This window comes from Neovison vison, chromosome 3 (genome assembly GCF_020171115.1).
Source record: "Neovison vison isolate M4711 chromosome 3, ASM_NN_V1, whole genome shotgun sequence".
In the NCBI taxonomy this organism is placed as follows: Eukaryota; Metazoa; Chordata; class Mammalia; order Carnivora; family Mustelidae; genus Neogale; species Neogale vison.
The window spans coordinates 87,417,998-87,441,051 of record NC_058093.1 but is presented as its reverse complement, the minus strand read 5'-3'; the positions used below and the strand labels follow the sequence as shown (position 1 = coordinate 87,441,051).

Genomic DNA, 23,054 nt, shown 5'->3' with positions numbered 1-23,054 from the left:
GTTTCCATTTTCTTTGTATTAATTATCTCTCTATGGTTCTGGGTAAACTTTAAAACACATTACACATATATTAGAATACTATGCATCTTCTAGAAGAGTTTTTAAATTCTTGCATTTAGGAATTTTATCTTAAAGAAAATGCAGGAATTATCAGCTTTTAGTGTTTCTTTTATTCCACTCAAAATAAAATGATTATACTACTTTTGCTAATAAGAAGGTAATATGTGTGGGTTACCTGGATGGTGCAGCTTGTTGAGCCACCGCCTCTTGGTTTCTGCTCAGATTGTGATCTCAGGGGTGTGAAATCAAGCCCCATGTCAGGCCCTGCCCTCAGCATGGAGTCTGCTTGAGTTTCTCTCTCCCTCTTCCTTGGTCCATTCTTCTCATGCTCTCTCTCTTTCTCTCAAGATAAATAAACAAATCTTTAAAAAAAAAAAAAAGGTAATATGTGCTAATTGGAAAAAAAAAGTGAACAACACATAGACAAGTATGTAATGTGAAGTTACCTAGATCATGCCTTACCCTTTGCTTCCATCCTATCCCACAGATATACTGTCTTTTAACATGTGGGATATGTAGTTCCAGTATATTCTTATATCCAGCATATAAAAACAGAAGAGCATACATACTACTCTATAAACTGCATATTAGAGAAATTAAGATAATATACATTATTCTACAACTTGCATTCTTCACTTTACATTGTACCATGGACAGCTTTTTGTGGCATATCGGTCTACTTTATCTTATTCAAAGGTCATATAGCGTTCTATCACGTGAACGTGTCATAACTTATTTAACCAATCTTTTCATAATGAATATTGCTATGAAAACCAAGGCTACAACTGACACCATTGTATGTAAATGTTCATTTAGGGTAAAGTCCAAAAAGTATAATAACTGAATCAAAGTGTTGAACTATTTTATATTTTGATTCATGTCCCTAGATCATACTATAGAAAACTTGTCACAATGTACATTCCCATCAATGATACATGGTAAAGTTCACTTCTTAACACTTAACCATCATTTGTCTAGTATATTTGTCTGTGGAATCTATTAATTTGTCTGTGAACTCTAGACTCTAGGTACCAGAGCTTATGCAGTCTCATCCTCACTGGTAATGGGAGATGAGTCCAACAAATTAGAGTGACCCAGATTTCAACATTTTCATCCAGACTGGATCCTATCTGAGGTAGACAGATGGAGGCAGAAATGTACTATTTAGATACACAGCATTAGCCAGCGATGGCAAGTACAGGACACAGGCACTTCAAGCCCACATGTTCTGGCCTTTGGCAGACAAAGATGATTCCAATGATCTGAGGTCCCACCTCTGAGTCCTTCACAACCCAACCACTACAAACTCATTGAGTACACAGATCAGGTATAATATATTTGCCACCCCTGAACTGAACTATTGTTTTTCCAGAAGAATGGAGTTCAGAAGATACAGACTTCTCACCAGATGTATTTTAGGGGACAAGGGAGGTGAGGTGGCATCTGATTAGTGCCTTTAAATCCATTTTTTAAAAGCGCTTCCTAATGTTCAATAGTATCGAAGATGTGAACAGGTGGAAGCCTAAAGCCCTATTGTGATTTGTGGGTACCCCTAGTGGCAAATGACAATTAATTGTTGATTCAAAAAGATTCTGGTCAGAATCTTGTTGATGTTGGAGACAAAAGCTACCAGATAGCAAATACATTCATTTGATTTCTCAAAACAATTAGAAATTCTGTATTTTTTGTCTAGTATATTTTCAGTAGTATATTTCTTTAAATAATTATAACATAGTCTGCTGTCCCAATTTTAAATGTCCTTAGTATTATAAGGGCACCTTGGTGCCCAATCAGTGAAGTTTCTGCCTTCAGCTCAGGTCATCATCTCGGGATCTCTGGGATCAAGCCCTGCATCAGGCTCCCTGCTAAGTGGGGAATTGGCTTCTCCTTCTCCCACTGCCTCTTCCCCCAGCTTGTGAGCGTTCTTTCTCTCAAATAAATAAATAAAATCTTCAAAAAAAATAAAATTTTTTAAATGTCCTTGGCATCATATTAGTAAGGACAATCACTGCTAGTTGCTGTAACAAAAAAATAAAAAACAAAACAAAACAAAAAAAAACCACACACACACACACACACACACACACCAAAAATAACACAAAACAAAAAAAAAAAACAAAAAAACCCCAAACCTCAGTGGATTAACACAATAAAATTTATTGCTTGTTCCCCAAAAGTTAGAGAGTTTTCCTGGGTGCCTCTTTCCAGTGGTGACTACAGGACCCAAGCTCTGTGTATCATGTCATTTCAACCCAAGACCTCCATTGTTACTTTCAAAGGAGAAGGGAAACTGTGAAAGATCACAGAGATGGTTTGCCGGGAAGTTCCAGAAGTGTTTTATCTCACTTCCGTCTACCCCTGAATGGCCAGGACATAATCACATGGCCCAAACTAAAGGAAGCTGGGAAATGGCGTCTCCCTGCCCAGAAACAGGAAATGGGATTGAACAGCATCCAGGCAGGCAGTGTGTGCCACAGGTACACACAGCCAGGCTCAGGAATTTTAGTAGTCTTTGTAAATCTAGCAGCAATACATACTTCTTAAAAATTTGAAGGGAAGACTGCTTTGGTGTCTTTCACTGGGTTCTTTATGCCATACTATTCTTCATTCTTGGGGATGAAATTGTATTATGTGTGTGACTAAATTCATAGATTCTTAGACCCGAAAACTAGAAGTGATCTCAAGAAACTTAGTTGAATTCACCTCTTCAGGCAGGTAATAGTCTCTCCAAACCCTCTCAACCTTTTTTAATCACCAAGAATACCTTCAGTTACTGTTCTCCAAAGATCTCATGTTTAGAAATAATTTGTCTGCTAAACCACATTTATGGAGCAACAGCATTCATTTTTACTATGTGTTACTAATCAGAAATGGATAAAACTACAAATCAGAAGTTCCAAACAGAATGTGGATACTACTCTTACACTGAATTGGCGAAAAAAGCCCACCAGATACAAAGAAACCTAGACTTCCGGAGAGCCTTTGTGTTATCTCAGTGTTCTGGATGAAACTGTGTCCTCTGCCAAATTCCTATGCTGAAGCTCAAACACTTAATGTTACTATATTTAGAAATAGGGCCTTTAAGCAGGTCATTTAGGTTAAAGGAGGTCCATTAGGGTATGCCCAAATCCCGTAGGACTGGCATTCTTATAGGAGGAAGTTCTCTCTGCCTTCACACACAAGAAAGTCCATGTGATAACACCGCAAGAAGGTGCTGTCTGCAAGGCAGGAAGAAAGGTTTCCCCAGAAACCAACCCTACTGGCACCTTGAGCTTGGCCTTCTAGCCTCCAGCACTGGTACGAAAATAAATTTTGATTGTTTAAACCACTCAGGGGCGCCTGGGTGGCTCAGTGGGTTAAGCCGCTGCCTTCGGCTCAGGTCATGATCTCAGGGTCCTGGGATCGAGTCCCGCATCGGGCTCTCTGCTCGGCAGGGAGCCTGCTTCCCTCTCTCTCTCTCTGCCTGCCTCTCCATCTACTTGTGATTTCTCTCTGTCAAATAAATAAATAAATAAATACTCTTTAAATCACTCAGTGTGTGGTATTTTGTTATGGCAGCCTGAACAGAGTAGTACACTCAATTAAAAGTTTTGTACATCTTTCAAATGTGAAAATAGATCTCAAATGTTTACTCTGCCATAGTCACTTGTTAGTTAGGAACAACTGTAGTATCATCCTGTGTTTGGGGGTTTTGGTTTGTTTTTTGTTTTTTGGGGTTTTTTAAAATTTTTTTTGTTTATTTTTTTGTTTGTTTTTTCAAAGATTTTATGTATTTATCTGAGAGAAAGAGAGAGTAAACATGATCAGGGTGTAGGGCAGAGGGAGAAGCAGGCAGGCTCTCCACCGAGCAGGGAGTTCAATGTGGGACTCGATCCTGGGACTCTGGAATCATGACCTGAGCCAAAGGCAGATGCTACATGATTGTTCTGTTGTAAAGAAATTTACTTCAGAAGCAGTAATGTCATCTTCAATCTCCTTTTTGCTAGATGCGACTCTGTATATCCAGAGCCGTTAACCAGAAAGACCTAGCTGCCAGAAGAATGAGCTCCATAGACGTGTGATCCTATAAGATTTGGTATTTGTTGGTTGGCTGGTTCTTTAATAGAATGTCCTATCTTCTGGTGATGCAAGTTTGATCTGTACCACCCTCTCTGTACTGATCTGTACCTGATCTGTACCGCCATCTTCGTGTATACGCACACATGTATGCTAAAGGATGTTGAAAGTGTCATCCCAACCACTTATGTTTAGATCAGTACAGAGGGTAGGATAAAGGAATCATGACAATTCAATAAACATTTCAATCCGCTGTGGACAAATCATTTACCTATCCCTCTTCAAGGCAAGAATCGGGACATACAGGTGAAGGAAAAGTCATGAGGCACAATGCCAGCTCTTTTTTTTTTTTTTTTTTTTTAAAAAAAAAAAAAAAGCTCAAAATCATGTTTTGCCATGAAGATGCTAGTCGAGGGCACTTGCCGGTGGTCCCGTCTCCCTCCCACTCTGCACGGGACTCTTGTATGTGGACCTGGTGAGTCTGCTTCTCTGTGACCAACAGAGCCTTAAAGAACATGAAGACTGTTGGAAAGCAGGATTTAGCATCCCCATTTTAATAATAAATACAAACACACACTTACCCAGTACGGTTTACGCCTGCCTCTAACAAAAACAGCTGAACAGATTGTGATGAAATTCAGAGACTGACAGTCTGACAAAAAAATCCCTTTTTGTCTAAAATCTGGCTTCCATAGGTTTTTGCAAATCTAAATATTTGATTTTGCACTGGAAAAGGAGCCAGTCTTATGTACAATTTATAAAATAAATGTGTAGATACATGTTTAAAAATCTCCAAATTTTGTCAACACATACTGTCCAACTTCAAAGACTTTTCTCCCCCATTTTTTTTTCCCTGTGACTTGGGTGTATTTTCCTTGTGCCTTTTAAGGCTTTAACTATATTTATCTAATAAGAACCCTTTTGCAAACCAGTGTTTCAATAGTGATTTAACAGTAGTTTCAGTGTCAAATTGCCCTTTCCCCAGCAGGGAGTTTTAAGCCTTGCTGTATTGTACTTCCAAGACTCTCGGGAGCTGGAGTTGGGAGATAGAATATTTTCTTTGAAGTTTGCCTTTCGCTACACACTGGGATGCAAACAAGCTTCAGTTACTCAGCAGTCAAACCGTTCCACCACACAGCGACCAGGGCGAAATATTGTACCAAATTTTCTAATTATGTCTTTGCGATACTTGCTCCATGAGGTCAGGTAAAAACAGACCAGAATCAATATAAAAGTCCTTGTTTAAACAGGACATGTAGACCTTGAGACATTCTGTTTATCACTTCAAAAGTCCTCTGGCAAGTCATAATTGCAATAAAAATAACTTAATGAAAAACTTAAAGATAGTTCTGATCGATTAACATACACTAAAGGTACTCATTACACCAGAGATTTATATGACTGGATTATATATGCATGTGACGTTCCGGATTCAGGCAGATATATTTTATCCCCATGCGTGCGATGGTATTGCTTTTATGGCTTATGAATTGTAGCAATTCAGCTGCCTTGATGCTACTATTCCTATAAGGGGTTTCTTCATCATTTTAGATCCTAAAAATGAGAGCTTCTCCTTTTATAAGATTTCGAAAGTTTACGCCTTATTCTTTTCTTTCTTATTAATGCTACAGAGAGAGAGAAACAACAACAACAATAAACTGCCAAGGAGGCATCTTACCCACTAGAGAGAAGTAAAGTGCGGAAAAGCATTCAATGACTCCATAAAAAGTATCACTAACTATTCCCCACAGGAATTGCAAGCAAATCAGAAGGGCCCAGAGAGTCAGGCATGCCCACGGAGGCCTCCTGCAGTTCTGAAGAGCTGAGGAGCTGAGGGAAATATTTTTTGTTTCATTACACAAATGTAACCATTTCAATATTGTCCTAAAATTTAAGTAAGGATTTTGATGTATTTTAAGCTACGCATTTACAGCAACATCTAGAGCGATCTGTATTGTAGAAAAGGGAAGACTGAGGGATTTCAGGAAGTTGTTTGGGGTCTTCTAGTGGGATCACTAGTGGTGCAGTAGAGAAGGGAGAGAGACTTCGACCCATGAGAAGGTTGACCCTCGCAGGATGTCCTTGACAGCAGCTTTAGCTAATAAGGAGAGTCAGCTCTGCTACAGGCACCAGATTGCATCCTTGCCTTCCTTGTGCTGGGAATTTCTAACAGAGCATGGAAAAGAGGGTAAAGAAACATATACACTAATAAAGCAACTTGCAGACATCTTGCATCCTGGAACTTGGAGTAATTTTCTTTTTCTTCTTCATACTTCTATTATTCTAACATTATACCATTCATACCTGCTCATTACATATAATGAGCAGGTATGAATGATGTCATCCAAAAAAGTATACCAGAAGCAACTAAGATGTCCTCCAGTAAGTGAACAGATAAATTGTGATATATGCAGACGATGGAATATTACTCAGCACTGAAAATAAGCAAACGATCAAGCCATGAAAAGACACAATGGAAATTTTAGTGCATATTACTAAGACAGTAGAAAAGCAGTGGTTGCTAGAGATGAAGAGAGAGGGGGAATGAATAGCAGAGCACAGAGGATTTTTAGAGCAATGAAATTATATGAAACTACATATGTATGATACCCTGTGATATCATATGATACTACAATCATGGATACATGCCATTATACATTTGTCCAAAGTCATAGAACATATACCACCAAGAGTGAACCCTAAGGTAAACTATGGACTTTGGGGGATTATGATGTGTCAGGGTTGGTTCACCAGTGGTAACAAACATACTACTTTGATACACATCTGCAATGTTGATCACGGTGGGGGGGGTGGCGAAGCTGTCTGTGTGGAGGGGGAAGAAGGAGTATATGGGAACTCCCTATACTTTCCTTTCAATTTTGCTAAGAACCTAGAACTACTCTAAAAAAACAAAAGAAGCCTTCAAATATGAAAAAAAAAACCACAATTAAAAGTCAGAATAAGAATGGCAAAATATCAGGTGCCTTAGAGAAATTAGTAAGTATTGTCAGGTCCTATGTCCTGTATCCACTAACTAAACACACAGCAAGTTGTTATCCTCTGCAATACTGTCAAAAGAAACGGTCAACTAAATGTGGTTAAATAACTCAAGAGGGTGAAAAAGGTATGCTCAAAGTAGTCAACCACGTGGCACTCAATGTATTTCCAGAAAAGTTTAGGATTCTAAAAACAAGTATCATTTAAGCCATATTTGGAAGAATTACAAAAATGCACCCCAAACACCCTCCAGATTAAGTTTCACAAATGAAGTCATTGACCTGCATTGAGTTGAACACCAACAAGGTGACTCTTCTAAAGTAATGAATATTCTTCAAACGGCAAGGGAGCAGGGGCTGCTGTTTGATGCTGATGACATTGAAAATTTAGGAGAACAGAAAGCCCATCATTTTTCATTTGTATGCAAATTTGTCTGTTCCAGAAATTAACCCCTGGACCCCACGTCAGTTTTCATCTCCAGGAATTTTCTTTGCCAGCACCACACGGTGTAGTCTTGTCGCTATCCTGAGGTCACCCGGCTTCCCCCGTTTAAAAACAACCACCATCCCCAAAGTCACAATGGTGCTTTGTTTACCCTCATTACTGGTGGATAAAGAGCAATAGAAGGAAAGGCCTGTTGTAAAATGCACATCTCTAATGGCCGGCCCCGTGCCAGCAGCATTGAAATGCAAACTGCAGACTCCTTGGGTCCAGCAGCTCCGGCTGACCACTGTCCCCAGCCTTAAGGTGAACCCAGGACAATACCTCGATCCTATTACCCTCCTTTTCAGCCAGATCTTCAACTGTTAAAAAGTTCCTTTGTTATTTCCCACCTTAGACAAATGTCACCATCTACATGTGAAGGGGAGAGAGGTGATTGAGGTTTTTAATTGATGTGGATTTAATTATGCTAATTTAGACAGCTGTAAAGCATTTCAGTACAACTGCATAATAGGGGGAACAAATACAGGTGCCCTTCGCTGTAGGGGCTTAATTTTTAACCCAGGTAGCTTTAAAAGAGAAAGGGAGTTCAAAAGCATGGGCAATTTAAGATTTGTGGAGGGAGGCCCGGCCTCCTCTGAAATACTTAGCAGGCTCTACAGGCACCTAAGAGAGAACCGAAAGAAACACTCATTCTTTCTTGATTGAAAACCCCAAACTTGTCTCTAATTAGAATAAACCATTTTAAATGATGGGTTTATCAAGAGATGATTTGAGATAACACTAAACTAGAATTGGGGGATTAGAAATGACCTTTATCTCCATCTCTGGAAATAATCATGCAATGAAAATGGTGATAAAAATTAGCAAGAATACTTAGATTTTCTGTCTTTCTTCTTTCTTCTTTTTAAAGGAAGGGACTTGTGATATTTTGAACTTTAGTGACAAGGTGAGTCTACCTCACCACATCACTAACGTGACTTCCATGCCACTACTAGCAACACGCGGATGTTACATATAGCATCATCGGTGGGAACAGAGGAATCATTTCGTCTTGAAATTGTTTTATAACAATTATATTTTGGGGGGAGGAGGAGTTGGTGAGTAATGCAGCAAATCCTATTTAAGTTGCGCTGCGTCTTAAACAAGAATGACATGGGATCCTACGCACCATACAGATGCTGAAGAAACCCTAGCTGGTGAATTCACTGCTCTCAAAGAAGGCTTGATTTTAAAGGGCAATACTGGACAGGCAAGTATATAACAGCCTGAATGGAGAGGAAGGAGTTGAAGAGCTTTATGACTTTTTTTGCAGCTTGCCCAAGTAGGGAGGTCTGAAAATGCTTCAGCTCCTCTGTTCCCATTCACCTCTGGGTTATGCTTTCTTCGAGGCTCAAGCTGTCCCTGCAGACACCGAGGGGCTCCTCCTAGGAGGCCTATTACATTTCCAGGGGACAAAGAGCTTCAAATGAATCATCTTCCTTTCTCCCAGCCATTTCCTTCTCAACCCTGTCAGGCTTCTCTTCTGTGTCTTTTCCTTTGTCCTCTACTAATCAGAAATGTAATTAACCAGCAAAGAAAAGAAGCAGGGGCATCTGTCCTGTGCTCCACAAGGAGGGCGGAGACTGACGGTTCCAATTCTGCCCCAGTTGTGGTGAAAACACAAAGATGTGGGCTTGAATTTTGACTCTGGGTTTTACTCATTCTTCCGATCTTGGGTGAGTTACTTAATGTCACTGACTGAATAGATTTACCAAATGAAATAACATAACCATTCGTAGTTCACACATTTGGTGGTGCTATGTGAGATATAAAAAGCACCTAGTATTCTGTCCAGCACCCAGGAGCCATCAACCATGTTTGTTCTTTTCCTCTTCCCATGACCCCTAATGCATAACACTTTCTCCATCCCAGTCCCCCTACCTTCTTGTCATTTATCCAAGGCTTCTTTATTCATTTCCATCTTATTTTCTCCACTCTTGCAAATTTACCCTTTAATCTTTTTTATTTCCTTCCCGTCTTCTGCCAATTTATTACATATTTATTTTCCTTTTTGTCATTTCTCACAAATTCTTTCAGTACCTTCCTCTCATCTTTTCCCCCTTTGGGAGTTACAACAGGAGTGGAGAAGGGAGAATGTTGTTAAAATGGGGATCTCAAAGGAATGGATGAAAAAATAATATTTAAGAACTCTGTGGATGAAATTCTGATGTTACTTTGCCTAAAGGAATTCAAAATAGTGTGTGACTGTTCTAAATCCATACAAATTATTTTGTTCTATCTCTATGCTATAAGCATAATCTAAAATATGGAAACCAGTTTTGTAAAAACAGTATGAAAACATTGCAACACAGATTCATTGAGGATTTGATTGGAGCAGCTATATGATTCTGTTCTGAAATGGTGTAGAAATGGCAAGAATAATAAGGATGGTAGCAGTCTTTTGACAGTATTTTGATAAAACGTACTACTAATGTAATAATAACAGGATTTTTGTTTCTAGCAACATGGCAAGCTGAAGTAACACAAACGAGTATTTCTCTGCGGACTGGTGGGCATGCTAGATACAATATAACAAAAATATAATGCATAGTTAAGCTTGAAAAAAATACAATTGCTTCTGAAATACAGAAGAAATTTGTGGTCAGAGTGGTAAGCATAGATCTGACACCACAGTAAGTGTGGAAGATACTGGTTTAAGAAAGCAACAAGGATATGTGCTTCTGCTTTCTGCAAAGGAAGAGGTAAATTCTCAACAAATAGTAGACCCTCAAAGATGAGCTATGCAAGTGTGCACCTACACTGAGTAATTTGAAAATCTCAAATAAAGAACATACTACAAAAGAAAGAAGAGAAAAGGAAAGGGAAGGGAAGGGAAGGGAAGAAAATAAAAGGAAGGAAAAAGAAAGTGAACCCAACAAAAAACAAATCCTAAACCTAGATGTAGGGACACTGACCCAGCGTGGCGGGCTCGATACTCTTAAAGTGAAGAAAAGCCCACTATGCCAAAACGACATGCCATACAAGGAAATAAGTTTCTGTATGGAGAATCAGAAGACACAACAGAAAGATTAGTACCCTTGATACTTTAGTGTAATAAAATATAAGAATTTATAAAATAGTGTGTTTAGAATGATAAAATAGATTAAAGTAGGAAAAGCTATAAAAATGAAAGAATAAAATATACTTTTTTAAAAAGGAAAAACAAATTTGAAAACTAGCCAAAAACTTTAAGAGATTGAGAAATATGTTCATTAAAATGAATGAGATATTCAATAGCTAACGAGGTATGCCTAAACCAGAAGACATCTCTACGGAAATTATCTCCAATTAGTACAGAAGAAAGGAGAACAAATGCAAGTTTTTAATGCTATGAGACATGAAGGAAAGGACATGGTCAAACTTATATCTAATAAGAATTATAGAGGGATGAAATGAATAAAAATAAATATATATCTAGGTACAACATAGTAGAATAAATAATGCTAAACTTAAAAATACATACATATTAAAAGCAACTAGAAAGAAAACTCAGATTACCTAAAGAACAAAAATTAGGCTGAAGCAGACTTTTCATCAATAAAAATAGAACAAGCAGAAAATGGAATAATATAGCCGAAAGTATGATGGGGAAAAAAAACCTGTCAATTTAAAATTTTATATTCAGATCAACTATATAATTAAAGAATATGATAAAGAGGTTTTTGAATAAAAACTGATAGAGTTGACCATTCTCAGATTCCTTACTGAAAGAACTACTAAAGGATGCACTTCAGTAAAAAGAACACTGAGCCGGAAGAAAGGAGAGATACAAACCACAGTAATCGAGTAATTTAGTAAATTTGTGGGTAAATCTAATTAAATATTGCAGTAAAAATATAATGACTTAGTTTAGGATACAAAGCAAAGGAAAGTGGAGTGAAATAATATAAAAGGAAGTGAAATAATATAGTGATGGTGGAAGAGTGTAGTGTTTGGAATTAAATGTGTCAAGTGTGCTTGTTTAAAAAAAATCAAAAAACAGAAATAGAAATTATGACTCCCATTTAATGACAGAAAAGGGAAATGCAACTTATCTAAATAGGAATAGAAAAATTACAAAGTAAAACACAGTTAATAGAAACCATAAATGCAATTTAAAATCATAGAAAGTCCAACCATTTCGTGAATCACAGTAAAGGTGTATGGAATTGGGACTAACGCTTACCGAAATTTCATTAGCCTACATCATGTTTCTATAACTTTGTTACAACAAATTTCAGAAATAATAATTTGGGGAATTCCTTTTGGAAAAGATAGGATTCTCAATGTGGAGAACAACTGAGAAGAAGAGAGATTTCAATGCAGCCACAATTACTAATTTCCCTTAGGACAAATTATGCAACAACAAAAGGCAGACAAATGAAAAACAATGGTATGGTACACAAGAAATTCACTGGACCAAATTAAAAAAATGTGCGATTTGGGGCACCTGAGTGGCTCAGTGGGTTAAACTGCTGCCTTCGGCTCAGGTCATGATCTCAGGGTCCTGGGATCGAGCCCCGCATCGGGCTCTCTGCTCAGCAGGGAGTCTGCTTCCTCCTCTCTCTCTGCCTGCCTCTCTGCCTGCTTGTCATCTCTCTCTGTCAAATAAATAAATAAAATCTTTAAAAAAAAAAAATGTCCGATTTTGTTCTAGATCTGCCACTAATTTTGTGACCTTAGATTGTTGATTTCTCCCTTGCAGTTCTCTTTTTCATCACGGATAAAATGAAGGATTTTGAATGTTTGTTAAGTTTTCCTTCATCAAATAAAAAGACCATGATACTTTGAGGTAATAAGAGAAGTGAGGGCAAGAGGTAGTCTACGGTGTCCCTTCTCATACCCTCTCCCTCCCCCCATCTACACAACTGGACTTCACTAATTTTAGTATGCCTACTAATCAGAAAAGGGTTTTTGGTTTTTTTTTTTAAAGATTTTATTTATTTATTTGACAGAGAGAGATTACAAGTAGGCAGAGAGGCAGGCAGAGAGAGAGGAAGGGAAGCAGGCCCCCTGCTGAGCAGAGAGCCAGATGTGGGACCTGATCCCAGGACCCTGAGATCATGACCTGAGCCGAAGGCAGCAGCTTAACCCACTGAGCCAGCCAGGCGCCCAAGGGTTTGTTTTTAAAGGAGTCTGTGGAAGGCACCATCAACTGACTCCCCAATAGCCATCATTACCATTCCTCTTTCAAAAAGAGAATACCAATTTTGGTCAGCTTGGCAATATGCACATTTCAATACTTCTTTGATACCCTTTGCTAAAAACCAAATTGAACTGAGTAAAATTTACTTTATTCAATGATTCCTGAATCAGGCAACAACCCATCCAGCAAACTGAAAGAAGCTCTGATGAGCTATACAAAATGGAATACTCTTATGTGTGGAAGGAAGCAGGATAAAAAAAAGTTATTAGCAAAGAGCGGATTATTTCAGATAAGGCTCCCTTTCCACGGTGGGTGGAGGGAATCTATCATACAGATTCCCTCACTGATGCTGACCACGTAACCCCAGACTGACTGCTTTAAAATCACATTCTGGGGAGAGACTGAAACTACGATTAGGTTAGATATTAAGTCTTGGTTTGCTATGTGGGGCTAGCACAAGAGACTACTTTGGGCCTACTGTCTCTTTTTTAACACCCTGGTGCTTGGAAAGGCCATGTGACCCACATCTACCCAATGAGACAAAGTTGGAAGGCCCACACGATTTCTGCAAAAGCTCTGGGGTTTTGTCTGTTTGTTTGTTTGTTTAATTTGACAGACAGAGATCACAGACAGAGTAGGCAGAGAGGCAGGCAGAGAGAGAGGAGGAAGCAGGCTCCCTGCCAAGCAGAGAGCCCAACGTGGGGCTCAATCCCAGGAATCTGGGATCATGACGTGAGCTGAAGGTAGAAGCTTTAACCCACTGAGTTAGCCAGGTGCCCCAAGCTTTGGCTTTCTTGATGTGTAGACATGTAGCAGCCATCTTGAAGCCATAAGACAATATAGCTCAGGAAAGAAGCAAGAGAAATGTATTGAAATCTGTCCTGATGTTGTGAACAATTGATCCAAAGCCGGCAGCTACCTTCCTCCAGACATTTTGGTAAGGAATATAACGAAGCCTCTCTTGTTCAAGCCAAGTTTTCAGCTTTCTGTTACTTTCAGCTGAACACATTCTTAACTGATAAAGAAGAATCTATTAAGGTTTGATTGTGTGTGTGCAGAGTCGTTAGTGAGGACACATAAAACCAGACAACTTAAAATACAAGTTCAGAAAAGTAAATTTGAACGTTGAATTCCATCTGCACTTTGCATAATGGAAGGTATTTTACATTTGTTACTGAAAATTAAAACAAATAGCTAAATATATTGACTTACATTTACAGATACTGATTGTACAAACCTGTAACTAAGGCTTCAATGCATAAATACTCTTCAAGTTTACCAACCCAGTTTGAAGCAGGTATTTTAAGTATGGTAAAACATTTGATGCTTAAATCTTTGAAAATTTGGGAAACATGTTAATAAATGGGCAGGGCAGATAAAAAGTGTTGCATATGTGATTTCCTCTGATTTTATGCAGTTTAACTTTTGCTGTTTTCTGCTGTGAGTCATAGCACGTCTGGAATTAGGGTATTAGAAACTCATGTCACTGAGATTCAGTCTGCTGTTAAGCAGCCTGAATATTTTGTTTCCTATATAAAATAATAGATTTACATAACATTCATAACCGATAAACATACATTACTAGAGTTTTGACACATTTAGTTGGAATGCCTTAAAAATAGAGGTTCACATAATATTCTCATCTAGTTTCATTGAGGACATTTCCCTAGATTTCTGGTTTTCTTGAACTAATCAATATTTATTAAAAGATATATTTAAGGTTCCTGCTTTCACAGGTTCTTTAAAACCTTTAGCATGGTTGGAAAAAAAACACCAAACTGTCACACAGTTTGTATATGTTTCAAAATGTGGCTTGTTGGAGTAAAACAGGTAGAGAAAGCAAATCTCATTCTAAGGTTTTGTGCTTGGAAAGGGAAAATTTTATTAATAGTAAAATAACCCTGAAGGTCTGTTTAAAAATGGGCTTCTTTTTATGCAGAATTTGAATTGGGGCAGGGGTTGGGACAGGAGACCAGGTGCTTTCCTATTTACTTTTTAAAAAGTCAGAAACCTGTTAGTTTTTAGGGGAAAGAAAGTCATGTGATACAAAGGAGGAGAGCATGAACTATGGGCTCAGACAGATCTGGTTTCAAATTCAAACAAATTATTTTATTCAGTATACAGTCATTTAGTCCTCACATGGTCAGGACTCCATTAGGGCCCAGAGATAAAATGGGGAACAAAATAGCTGCGGCTCTTGTTCTCATGCAACTAAAAGTCCAGTAGAGAAAACTCAAAGAAAGGCTTTCAGGGCACCTGGATGGCTCCGTCTTCTGCCTTCAGCTCAGGTCATGACCTCAGAGTCCTGGGATCCAGCCCTGAATTGGGCTCCACTTCTCCTTCTGCCTGCTGTTCCCCTTGCTTGTACTCTCTCTCTGTCAAATAAATAAATAAAATATTGAAAGAAGGAAGGAAGGAAGGAAGGAAGGAAGGAAGGAAGGAAGGAAGGAAGAAAAAGAAAGGCTTCCATACAAATGCCTTTGAAAAAAGAACTGCTGGGACCTTGAAGAGCTAGAAGTGGTCCGAGTCAACCTGGGAAGAGAGAGAAGTGAGTCCCTAAAGAGAACATTCAAGTTGCAGTTTTAATGATAAAAAACCTGAAGCAGGAGCAAGTGTCCACACCAAGGGTACAATGTGCGCAGCAGTCCTGGGGTGAAGGCCAGTATTTCAAGCACATAATGAGTGACTCTGTCTGGGTCTCCTTGGTCAAGAAGAGAATCCTCTCTTGCTTTCTGGGTAACCATTGGCAGGTTACTTGACCTCCATACATCTCACGGTCTGATTCTGCAGGATATTTTGATAATTAAATATGATAAACTATATTGTGATAATTAAGTATTGTGAAATTAAATGATAATTGTTGATTTCCTGTACAGAAAAGGGCCTGACATCTAATAGATGCTGAATAAAACCAAGCTCCCCTTCCCCTCCTCACTCTGAAATTACACGAAGTCATTCATTCTACTGCAGTAGCTACGGATATAATGAAACTTTTCGTATGATTGACTGTCTGATATTTCATGTGCCAATTCAAAGCCATCTCATGTTTATTTATTTAAGGTATTCTTAGTCTTGTCACTCATTCCTCGGATCAACTAGTTAGTTTCCATTCTTATGGGCTCTGATTAGATTGAACACAATGCCTTTTCTTATCAGAGCTCACTGTTGTCATGAACCTGCTCCCCTGGTGTATTAGGGTTCTCCAGAGAAACAGACCAAGGGGATGCGAATATACGTAGAGAGAGAGAGAGAAGAATTTATTTTAAGAAATTGGCTCTGTAGATTGTGGGGACTAGCAAGTTTGCAATCGACAGAGCAGGCAGCAGGCTGGAGACCTGGGAAAGAGCTGATGCTGCATCTTGAGCATGAAGGCAGTCTGGAGGCCAAATTCCTTCCTTGGAGAGGGACTTCAATCTTTTCTCTTAAGGCCTTCATCTGATTGGAGGAGGGCTACCACATTATGGACAGTAATCTGATTTCTCAAAGTCTACCGTGTGGGTCACATCTAAAAAATATCTTCACAGCTACATGTGTTTGACAAAAATTTGGGGACCATAACCTAACCAAGTTGACACATAAAATTAACCATCACACCTGGCCGGGCCGACGCAACATGAGGTGAGGGCTTTACCCCAAGGCTGCTGTCTCCCCTTCAGGGACTACATCTCTGGGGTGGCCTGAGGAGATAGAGCTCCTCCCCATGGATAGGAATGCATGCCAGTTGACCTCTGAGCCAGTGTCAGAGGCACGTGAATTCAAGACATCGGGGAAGGCCCACAGAGAGAGAGAGGTTCAGAGACGGAAAAGCATCCACAGAGGTAACAGGAAGGGAGTAGAGACCATGTGGCAAAGGGAAGGCTTGATTGCTTAGAAATCAGCGGGGGAAAGGAGGCTACACAAGTACAAGCGCAAGCAGGAGATGTACCATCAGGGACAGAGAGGGGCATGAGGAAGGCAACAATGAGCAACAGGAAGCCGTGAACACTGCTGTTGAGGAGTCACAACGATAAGGGGATCTCCAGAGGCACAGTTTTAGTCAAGCGATACTTCAGTTTCACCTGGGTCCTAAATGTGCAGCCGTGGTTGTGCCTGAACAATGCTCCAGAACCCCCAGGCCTACAACTGGAAGATGACTATTCTTCCACACTGTTGTACGTTGTCTTCATCTGTTTGGAGGGCTAGAGCCAAAAACCAAGACAGGGTCTCAATAGCAGAGACTGATTTCTCTCAGTTCAGGAGGCTGATGTCATTGTGGCAAAGGCCTTTTGTCTGGTTCATTAAAAAGCCACCCTCTCCTTGTGTTCTTATATGGCAGAAGGGGCGAGGGAGCTGTATGGGTTCTATTTGATGAGGGCACTAATCCCATTCATCATGGCTCCATTCTCATGACCTGATCGCATCCTAAAGATCCTGCCTCCTAATATCATCACATAGGGCATTAGGATTCAACATAGGCATTTTGGGGGGGACCCAAAATAAGCATTCAGATCTTAGTGTTTTCTGGCTACAGACCTTGACTTGCCTCCCTATCCACCTTGGGTAATGATTTTGAAATTTGAGCCCAGGGTTTCATATCTGTAAAATGGAAATAATACTACTACAGTTGTAGTGAAATTCAACGGGATAATCAATATATCAAAAGTCGTTAACATTGTCCTTGGCCAGTAGTGTTAAATAAATGTTAGCCGTTATCATAAATTGTATCCATCTCCTCCATTGGAACCATGTTGGAAAGTTAATCTCTGGCTGCTACAAATGACTCTTCCTTATGCACGTGTATATAATTTTTAAAATTCTGAGTATGTTAATGCTTTTCTATTGTATTTCATTTGTGTTTGTTTCATACCTCTGTATTTCCCACTAAAAGTTAAGGTCTCATAATGTCTTTCATAGTCCCCAGAATGTCTCACAAGTCATAATGAACGCACATTTATTGAGAACATACTATGCTCAGGGTCCCACATCAGATGCTATTCTTTACAGTGGACTAATGCGTTCCTCAGTAAGGAACATTTTCACAAACTACATGCGAAGTCTCACCACTAAAGTGAGAGTATAATAATAGAAACCTGGAGGCCATACAACTGGGTAACTAGGGGTAATTTCAAAGACAAGTTCAAAATTCAGGAAGTCATAATCAGTTTTCAGCATTGAGGAAACGTCTGCTCTACACAAACAGGACACTCCTTAGCTTCAGAAGTGTTGTAAGATGACCTGACACAAAGATATATTCTCTGTTGAGTCATTTTTGTTTCAAAAGGGGATCTACAATTATAAATTTTTATTAGATACTAGCAGCGTTCTTGACACTAAACAGATACAGCAAGTTGCTAATCACAGCAAGGGTCATTTATTTTCTATTTTGGGTCACTTATTTTCTCTGTTGAAGGAAAGTAGCATGACAACTCTCTGTTCATAATGCCAAATTCAAAAATTCATTTTCTTTTTAAAATCTGAGTATCTGTTCCTGAGTAACCACACCTCCCTTTAAACCTGGTCTTTGCTTCTCTCTCAATAGCTTGCAAGACGCTGCTTAGCAAACAAGACACGCCATCCACAGGAGTCGAAGGTTAAAGGAAAACTGAACCCCATAACTAGGTTGTATGAGCAGAGGGGTAGATTATGTCCTCAGAGTTTGCCTTCTCCGTGAGCTCTCCTTCCGCATAGAACCCAAAGAGCCACAGAGTGTATCTTCCCATGAATGTATTATCAGTACTAACTTGACAATCTTGCTGTTGACAATATTGATTGTACTTCACTTCACTCCCCTCCTGTGGTCCAAAACCAGATCCAACACCCCTGGGCCCACACTGGGGATGTACACAGCAGCTGAAGGGCCAACTGCCAATGGATCTGGAACAGAGCCTTTCCTGCCTCGGCACCTGACTTCCTGGCTGCCTCCCTTTCAGGTCTCATTGGTTGATGTGGCAGCTGTGGTTCTGACAATGAGTTTGGTGTTGGGTCAAGTTTTTGTTTGGCTGATTTACTCCCTCGTATGCCATTTTCCTTGACTCACCCTTGATTACAGGGAATGTTCTTTATTACCTTTTAAAATCATATGATATCCATAAGCAAAGCTTTGGATTAGAGTTTTTGAAAGCATTACCCATGACTGATTTTTTTTTCAATGCTGAAATGTAAGAAGTAGGGCTAGAGCCAGCCCAAACCCCGTGTTTAGCCCAGCAGTGTATCAAATATCATTTGTAACTTCAGAATAAAATGCACAGAATTTTTTCCCTTCCTAGGAACCTGGATGTTCCTGCCTGCTATGTAAACAACTTATAAATGCAAAAGTAGTAAGCGCTTTATTTCTAAAGGTCATTAGAAAGGGTGTGAAAATCTCCCTTTCCCCAAAACTATAAAAGTACAAATATTTGTGTTATAATATAGGGAATGGGAAATAAAGATAGGTATAATTCTACTGATGTAGCAGAGCTTTCATTCAATAATTATAAGACAGGTCACTTGTAAAACTTGTTTACACAAGGAAAACAATCTGAAGATTACTCTTTTTTTATTTATTTTTTTTCCATTTTTATTTATCTATGGTTTATTTATTTGTTTGTTTATTTTAAGTAGGTCCCATGCCCAATGTGGGGCTCGAACTCATGACCCTGCAATCAAGAGTTGCACATGCTACTGACTGATCCAGCCAGGCGTCCCTGCTTTTTTTTTTTTTTTAAACATCCCCTTCAAAACAGACTGTAATAATTAATGTCCATAGCATAAAAATTCTGTGATATAATTTATTTCTGCTTTGTTATAAAAAGGCCAAATTGACTGTCAGCACTGGAGATGTTGAAAATAATGCCATATGTTAATGAAATAATTCATTGCTCTTATTGATTCTCCTAATTATACACTGATTTGTTAAAGAATGATCTTTGTTTTTTTATCATACATTTATAAAGTCTCTAAATATTACAGAGATATATAAAAGATATGCAGAAACTTACATAAAAAGTCTGGTGAATATTCCCTCAAACTTTCTCTCTATATTCTAATGTACATAGATATAACTTTTACCAAAATGATAGCATACTAGAATTCCTCTTTGTGACCTCATTTTTTAAAATGTCATTTAATATTTCTTAGACATCTTTTCCACGTCATCATGTCTGAAACTGTATCATTCTTTGAGTGAGATAGGTACAAGCATTATAGTAAGGGATTCAAGGGCTCTGCAACTAAAGGCTTGGCTGGGTCTGAATTCTAGGACCACCATTAGGAATGCTGTGATTTTGACACATTATTTATTTCTCTGGACTTACTTCCTAAACCCGGAAAATGTGATATTAACAACATCTACCTGAAAACAGTCGCTGTGTGGAAATGAAGAGGTGTTGGCTAGCACTTGGTAAGTGAGCAGGTATGACCATGCTGCTGCTGGGGACATCGGAGGTCTTGTTAGTGCCACACTGATGGGCATTTAAGCTGACCACAGTTTTTATTCTCACACATGATGTGATAGTGAACATCCTTCTCACTACTGTGTACCAGTGTTGTAAGTATTTCTAAAGGTCAAATTTTAGAAAGTGTGATTTTTTAATCATAGGTAATATACATTTTTTCAACTGGTAGATATTGCAGAGTAATATCTCTGGAACTATTTACATTATAAATAAGAGTGAAATAGAATAAATTTGGGATTATGGGAAATACTTTATTAAATCTTTTCCCTGGGACCCCCGGGTGGCTCAGTCAGTTAAGTGTCTGCCTTTGGCTCAGATCATGATTCTGGGGTCCTGGGATCCCGCCCTGCGTAGGGTTCCCTGCTCACAGGGAGCCTGCTTCTCCCTCTCCTCCCCACTCATTCTCTCTCTTTCTTTCTCTCCAATAAATAAAAATAAATCTTTAAAAAAATTAAGAAATCTTTTCTGTATTCTTAAAAATGCACAGATTTTTTAAAACAAATGAGCAGGGGATTACTATAATACAATATACAATAAATTAATATGTACAGTATCTATAAAAATCAGAAACCATTTTTTATATAATTCCCACCATCCTCACAGTTCTGCAAGTCTTTGAGCCCGCTTTCCCCAGAGAAAGAACTCATTGCACCTACTCTGTGTTAACTATGAACTATTAGTATGATAATCACTTACTATGAGATGCAGAAAATGATATTCCATTAAGACAACTACTCACTAATATTTACCAATCAGGTAAGTAACAAATGTTTATGGAAATTAATAGGTTGAGATATGGAATAATTATGTATTCTTCTAAACGTATGGTAACATTTCTGAAACCCAAATTGAACACTCTGACAACTCTACCCCATATTCAGAATTGAGATTGTTCTAGGCTACTCTGCTACAGTTACATTGGATCTCAAAGAGCGGGACATCATCTTGATATCAATTTCCTTTAATGTTTAGTAATATATGTTATACAGTGGCGTGAAAGGATTCACTCAGTGAACACCGAAGAGCAAATATTTTACAATGTCTGGAAACATATATTTATTTCTAGTTCTTTGGCATAAAGCTACTTTGAGACTTTGTCAGGGATAAGAACATCTGATACAATGACAACCCAAGGATCACTCGATCTCTTTTTATCAACACAAGGTCTTTAAGGGTTCTTTTATAGGTTTTATAGAACCTTTTATAGGTTCTTTGGCTGGTCTAATAATTAAATTGGCATAAGACAGATTAACAACAACAACAACAACAAAAAACCAAATTTAGTTACATATGAAGAGGAGCCCAATAAAAATATGAGACCCAAGGGCAATTCAAGCAGTTGAGGCTTATATGCCATCCTGAACTAAGAAATAGGATAGGGGCCTGGGGCTTTAAAGGGAAGGAGGGTAATCCACGAGACAAGAAGAGGAACAGATGTTTGGTAAGTAGATATTTGTTCTGCCATACAGATAGGTCTTTCAGATAGACGTTATCTTTGATAATAGCTTTCTTTCTGGACAAGGATTCCTACCTAAATTATTTTAGGTAGTCAAAGGAAAGGTAAAAGTCTTTCTTTAGTCTGCTGGATTTTGATTGCTTTCAGCTCAAAATAATCTACATGCCAAAGTAGCATATTTTGGGGTCACAAATTTTACGCCCCTTCAAGCCAAGAAACTTTTTTTAAAATAATGAGGAGGTTTTGCATCACATTAATAGAAAGGTAAATGTAAATAGTTATATAGAAGTTTTCCAAAGGTAAATCTGTTCTTATATACAGCAGCAAATATTGTGTTCTTTACAAAATTTTGCTTGTTTCCATACTCATTCTTTACAACTGTAGAACCTCTGCACAATGGAATTTTTAAATAAAATAAATAAAAACACTTGACTATTATAATGGAGAATTTTATTTCACCCTTTCTCAAAATAGGTAAATAGGTGGCACTGATATCCTTCAACATCAAATGCAGTTGAACTTGCTTGTCTAAAAATGGGAATTGGGAGCCAGATAAAAAAATTAATGCACAACTATATTTAAAGAAGAGTTATTAAAAAAACAATGTTACTTTATAGAGTTTTATATTTTACATGTTTTGAACATAGCAATTCTCTATCTCATCTTTTAAACTATAATTTATCTATAATAAGAAAGCCTAATTCTTTGGAAATAATGCTCAGTTAGCATAATTGGCATTATAGAATTTTAATGTATATTATAGAATATTCTGTCACTTGACACTAAATTGAAATTTTAAAGAAAATGATGGAAATAGCTGTAAGGGGAAAAAAGTAGCCTTTTAAATCTAATTTGTTATGCACTGCAGTAGGGTAATGGATGCAATGAAAGTTCTTTTATGGAGTTCCCATGTCCAAAAGGTATTTAGGTAGCAAAAGATGTTAAGCAGACCCCCTGCAATCCCCCTTTAACTGAAGATAGCAGGAAATAAGGAATATAGGTCTGTGTCCTCCTGATTTTTATTTCCTTAGGAGTACAACTTATGCAAAGGACACCTTAGGCTGCTTAGCAGATCACAAAGGGTGCACTAGACCCCCTTGCTGTCTGCTTAAATAGAGTGATCTAAAGGATGGCTGAAACCATACCGGGAGTTCAATCCTTCAGGTGGGTCTTTTCAAATTCCAATAGTGAGGAGTTACTGGAGAATTGGTAAGGATTTCACTAGGCCCCAGCAGGTTTGAGATCAAAAGCTTTGGTTAAATAAAAGCCTGTTGGGAAATCTTAAAACCTCTTTGTAATGTAACTTTAAAAAGTTAATACAAAGAACCCTTAGACTGAAGCCGTAACAGCACGAACAAAGAGTATATCAAAACTGATTCCATTAAAAGAGAGAGGACATACAAATTCACTTAATTTAAAGAGCAATCCAGTTATATTACTATGTGAGAAAATAGAACTTATACCA

General features: G+C 38.3%; 1 protein-coding gene across 1 annotated transcript in view; it reads right to left on the bottom strand.

Annotated features, from left to right (window-relative positions):
- Positions 1-385: 385 nt before the first annotated feature.
- Positions 386-23,054, bottom strand: part of GTDC1 (glycosyltransferase like domain containing 1) — a 334,720-nt gene continuing 312,051 nt past the window's right edge. Inside the window, exon 14 of the mRNA XM_044242544.1 lies at positions 386-422. The gene's annotated coding sequence lies outside the window, so the exon portion shown is untranslated. The remainder of the gene's footprint in view (positions 423-23,054) is intronic.